Source organism: Lygodium microphyllum, chromosome 4 (genome assembly GCF_053477565.2).
Source record: "Lygodium microphyllum isolate KBCC chromosome 4, Lygodium_microphyllum_v1.1.10, whole genome shotgun sequence".
Classification (NCBI taxonomy): Eukaryota; Viridiplantae; Streptophyta; class Polypodiopsida; order Schizaeales; family Lygodiaceae; genus Lygodium; species Lygodium microphyllum.
In genome coordinates this window covers 40,944,630-40,950,462 of record NC_141138.1, presented here as the reverse complement: position 1 = coordinate 40,950,462, position 5,833 = coordinate 40,944,630, and positions in this window count along the sequence as shown.

The window sequence follows — 5,833 nt, the reverse complement described above, 5'->3', positions numbered from 1 at the left end:
GTGGTCCGAGTCCGAGTGGTCCGAGTGGTCCAAGTGTCCGAGTGTCCGAGTCGGACGGGTTGGTCCGATCAGTCCGAGCGTCCAATTTCCAAAATCGGACATCCGATTCTGAGACTCAGACATTGAATCGGGTGTCCGATTCCACCGACCCGAACGCTCTTTCGAGCATGAAATCATCCAAAATCTTAAGGTATTGCTTATTATAAGCTACAAGATTCCACAGGAACGATGTTGGAGTGATGGGAAAGAGATCTATATACCTGGGATAGCCAATAAACTCCAAAATGCAAATCAGCAAACGCATCAAACTCTCATGCCCTGTTATGATAGCAGAAACCCTAATGCTTGTTTTTCTTCTTTTTCTTTGTTTTTTCCTACCCTAATGCACCCAAATCACAAAGTAAATACCTACACTACTTCATTCCACAACATAAATCTCAAGAAAGCAAAAAACCTAATTGCCAAGGAGATTGAATACCATCTTCAACCCCCTCGCTTTCTACCTATCTCAAGCACCGGTTTGGGGAAAACCCTACTTCAATGCTCGATTCGAAGCGAGCAAGCGCTCAAGGCTTGAATCCATTTGTCCCAGCAATGGAACCAAAATGTGGGAGCTTTCACTCAACCGCCAAGACCCACGGACCGCTTATTGTTTCAAGCATTCCAAACCGAGCACTAATGGCTACCTCTCACATAATCGACCCGCCATCCATATCTACGGGTGTAGTGAGCTTACCTCCGTGCCGTTCGAGTTACCTCCTCTCCCGCACACTCCGGTAGCTCTAGATACAAGTGCAAGCTTCAAGCAAGCTTGATCCTCCCACTCCAAGCTCCAAGCTCCATTACCACGAGCAAGACAAGAGAAGAGAAGAGAAGAGAAGAAGAGAGGAGAAGATGGAGAGCTTCTCCACCCCATGGTCCCTCACCCTCACACACTCACTCCCTCACACTCTCACACTCCCTCTCTCAAGCACAAGCTCAAGTAAGCAAGAACAAGAAGAAGAAGAAGAAGAGGAGAGCTACTTTTGGCAACACACAAGAATGAGCTTTTCATTCACTTTTTAACTTTATATACAAAACCCTAAATCCCTTTTGGGCGGTCATCCCCTTTTTACATGGCCGGCCGTAGCCTAGGCTCTTTTTCCCATTGTCCTTCTATCTTCCTAGCTTCCTTTCCACCACCTGTCTACATTTACAAATTGCACAGGTGAGAGCCCGGCGCTCCTTGAATTAAACCATGATGCACTTGCACTCTTTTACAAAACTTTTGACTCGCGCTTTTCCTTGTGCGCCTTTCTCCCTTATTTAGGACTCTTCTCCTTGTGCGTCTTTGTCTTCCGTTTCTCTTTGCCTTGGCCTTTGTCTTTGTCTTCTCCTTTAGCTTTTCTGGATTTTCCACCTTCGTTTGTTTGAGGGTTAACATTACCCCCCTCCTAGACGAGTGCCAGTCCCATGGCACTCACCGTCGTAGGTAGCAGGCTATAGCATGCACCGAAGACGTGGGTGACAAGGACGCCTGTGGTTTCCATGGAGGAGTGTTGGTTGTGGTGTGGCAGAAGGTCCTGGGGGCTTGTTGGTGGCCAAGGTGGCTGGTGGAAGGTTATTGGAGTTGGTGGTAGGGCTATTCTGTGTTGGGGATTGCATTGAAGGCCAGCACAAGTGTTGGTTTGTTGGGGATTCTGCACATGATGATTCTTGGCACGCTTACAGGGTGATAAGGATAGGAATTCAGAGTTGAGTGTTGATGAAGAGCGAACAACACCTTATACCTGCAATTGGAAAACCTCACATGTGGTCTCTCCTTAAGAGGTAGTGCTAGTCTTCTTATCGTGCACAAGACATATTTTGATTAGTTTGGGAGATAGGTTAAACTCTAAGCAAGCCTGGAGTATTGTCCTGCACTTGAGGACCCAAACTGTGGATATACTTCGGTGCAGATATTATATGAGTGCTCGTGCATACTTAGATATTACGTAGTTAGAAGACTGCGGGCTAGTTTCTCGTAACAATGCGTGGATGAAGCAAAGTTGTCCAGGTGGAGAAGAAGTATACGTGAAGGTATATGAGACATCCTTTGCATTGTGACTGCACAACGTAGCATAATTGAATACAGGGACACCGCACTTTCAGTAGCTGAAAACTATTGGACTTGCTTGATGAGTACGGTGTACTTTTCATGGCCAATCGTGCAGTGCTTATCACCACCGATTACAATGGTACTAAGGCAGAGTGCAAGAGAAAATTATGCAAGTGGGTCAGGGTGACAGGTCTAACCATAGGCGAGATAAGCTCCCCAGGTATGTCCTGCCCTTGATGTGCCCTAACAATTGTGGGTGATGGTAAAGGGCTAGGGGACTAGGGACAGAGCCAGTCGACCAAGGTCACTGAACGTACCTAATTTGAGGACCCCTAGGTGTTGCGCTATGATTGTGGGTGCTTCTTATCTTTTCATTCGTTTCTTTTTTTTTTTCTTCCCTTTTTTTTCTCTTTCTTTCTTTCTTTCTTTCTTTCTTTCTCTTCTCTTTTCTCCTTCTTTTTTTTTTCAGACTTGCATGAGTACAACCATTACAATATGTTGAGACTATCAGCCTTTCAATGGGTTGGAAAATGTCAAGCTTCGAAGGCTCAGGAAATGGATATTACAATGATGATTGTGCCCTAGCCTCGTTGTTAGAGAAGCAGTTGTTGAGATGGGGAGATACACTTGAGATATTGCAAACCTCCTTGCGACACACGCGATGTTAGTACAAGTGAGGTAACGACTGCCGTGAGCCAACTATAGAGCTTGACCCAGAAAGAGATCGTGGCCCATGAATGTGCATTGGTCCATGCGATGTGGGTGATTTTTGCTTTCGGCAGTGTGGCTTTGTCGCGGCTCTTTGTGGGGTCAATGGTCTTGCAGTGATCGGGCATTGAACACTTTCACACAAGAACCTGTATTATCCTGCATCCACTTGTCACTTCGTGAGAGAATATGCTCGCTTGTGTTAAGTACATCAAACAAATGCAATCATGTTAAGACATAATTTTTCAAAATTCTATGATGTCTATTGGGATGCCTATTTCCTTGCTTGTTAAGGTCGCATACAGTAACGAGAGGTAACAGGAATGTGTACAAGTGGGGATCTTGCCCCTTTACTCATCCAAAAACAAAATGTGCTGGCATGCTAACTTGTCGAGCTACTTGTACATCCGAGAGGTTTAGTCGATAGGTACGAGGTGGGGTGAGTCCGGTTGGCTAGGCGATCAGGGCAGTGCTAGTGTGGGGCTCCCATGAGGTTGGACAGGGAACATGTCGGCCGGGACATGAATGGTGTAGTCCCGAGCCGCTACAGTTTCCAGAATGTCTTTAAACAATTCATTAAATTCTACCCTATCCCCGGTCGCCTTGTCACTTCGTGAGCACCTAGTACCTGAGCGTGCGTCCGCTCCCCTAGCCCGTGGATTCTTCGGCCTTCATCCGGGGCGGTGTCGCGCTTGGGGCCGCGTTTCTTGGTGTACCTTTTAAGAGTGGGCACGTAGCGCACCAACGGAGGGGCGTGTGCTGCATGTTCCTGTCGGCTACAAAGAGCGTCCTTGCAAGCTAGCTGCCCTTGGTTCTCCATGCTTTCCTCGCAGGGGAACCTGTAACCCTCAAATAAACGAAGGTGGAAAATTCAGAAAAACTAAAGCAGAAGACACAGACAAAGGCCAAGGCAAAGAGAAACGGAAGACAAAGACGCACAAGGAGAAGAGTCCTAAATAAGGGAGAAAGGCGTACAAGGAAAAGCGCAAGTCAAAAGTTTTGTAAAAGAGTGCAAGCGCATCATGGTTTAATTCAAGGAGCACCGGGCTCTCACCCGTGCAATTTGTAAATGTAGACGAGCTATGGAAAGGAAGCTAGGAAGATAGAAGGACAATGGGAAAAAGAGCCTAGGCTACGGTCGGCCATGTAAAAAGGGGAAAAGGGGATGACCGCCCAAAAGGGATTTAGGGTTTTGCATATAAAGTTGAAAAGTGAATGAAAAGCTCATTCTTGTGTGTGGCCAAAAGTAGCTCTCCTCTTCTTCTTCTTCTTCTTCTTCTTCTTGCTTGCTTGAGCTTGTTCTTGAGAGAGGGAGTGTGAGAGTGTGAGGGAGTGAGTGTGTGAGGGTGAGGGACCGTGAGGTGGAGAAGCTCTCCATCTTCTCCTCTCTTCTTCTCTTCTCTTCTCTTCTCTTATCTTGCTCGTGGAAATGGAGCTTGGAGCTTGGAGTGGGAGGATCGCTTGCACTTGGATTGTGGAGCTACCGGAGTGTGTGGGAGAGGAGGTAACTCAAACGGCACGGAGGTAAGCTCACTACACCCATAGATATGGATGGCGCATCAGTTATGTGAGAGGTAGCCATTAGTGCTCGGCTTGGAACGCTTGAAACAATAAGCGGTCCGTGGGTCTTGGCAGTTGAGTGAAAGCTCCCACAGTAAGGGGCATAGGAACTTCCCCATAATATAAAAGGAAAAAGGGGAAATTTTTTTCCTTTTTACTCAAATTTTTTTAATTTCCCCTCTCTCCCCCCGCCGACAACAATCGGGGAAGGAGAGAGGGAGTGGGAGTGGTAGGGGAAGCATGCACCCTCCAAGTGGAGGGTGGCCATGCTAGCTATTTTCTCCCGAGCTCCTCCCCTCCCCAGAAGGAGGACTATGCTGCCCAGCTGCTGCACAACCCCCCCTCATCTGCATGCCATTCCCCCCCACCAAAACTCCAAGCGTCGCCACCCTCTTGCAGTCTCCCAAACGAGCTTTCTCCCCCCCCCCCCCTCGGTGTGACAGTCTGCGTCAGTAGTAGCAAAACGCTACCAACGACCTGCCACCTAAAATCTTTCCCTCCCACGTGGTTTCGACGCAGGCCCTCTAGGCCTTTGGGCCTAGTCAAACCCCGCCCCCCCCCCTTAATTACTGCAATCACGGGACCCCCCTCCCCCCCCCCCCAGGCCTCCATTTAAACGGCCTCCTGCCACTAGGCCCAAGCATCCATTTTTTTTCTGGATGCTTTTTTTTACTGTGGGTAAAAATAGAAAAAGGAGAGGATAAGAAAGATAGAGAAAAGAAAGGAGGTGAGAGAGAGAAGGGAGGAAAGAAAGAAGAAGGAGAAGGTAAAAAGAAGAGTAAGAGAAGGGAGGAGGGAGAGAGAAGAGAAAGAAGGGAAGAGGGAGTGAAGAAGAAAAGAAGGAGTAAGAAGAGAGAAGGGAAGAGGAAGAAAAGAAGGAGTAAGAGATAAGAAGGGATGAGAGAGAGAGAAGAGAAAGAAGGGAAGAGGGAGAGAAGAAGAAAGAGGTAGAGGAGTAAGGAGGGAGAGAGAGAAGAGAGGGAGGAGTGAAGGAGGAGTGAAGAAGAAAATGAGTAAGAAGAGAGAAGGGAAGAGGAAGAAAAGAAGGAGTAAGAGATAAGAAGGGAGGACAGAGAGAGAAGAGAAAGAAGGGAAGAGGGAGAGAAGAAGAAGGAGGTAGAGGAGTAAGAAGGAGTAAGAGAGAGAAGAGAGGGAGGAGTGAAGGAGAAGGAGTGAAGAAGAAGGAGGGAGGAAAAGAAGGTAGAGGAAGAGGGAAGTAGAGGGAGAGTAGTAGAAGAAGGGAAGGAATAGGAAAGAGGTAGAGGAAGAGCAAGGAAAAAAGGAGAGAAGAAGGAGGGAGAAGAATAAGGGAAAGGAGTGAGGTAGAGGAAGAGGAAAAAGAGGTAGAGGAAGAGAGGTGAGAAGTGGTAGGGGAAGGATAAGAGGAGGGAGATACCCAAACCATTCTCCTAGCAACGAACCACAACCGACGATCTTCCAAACCGATCGTGCCTAACCGAAGCCATTAAGGTCTGGACTGCCAAATCT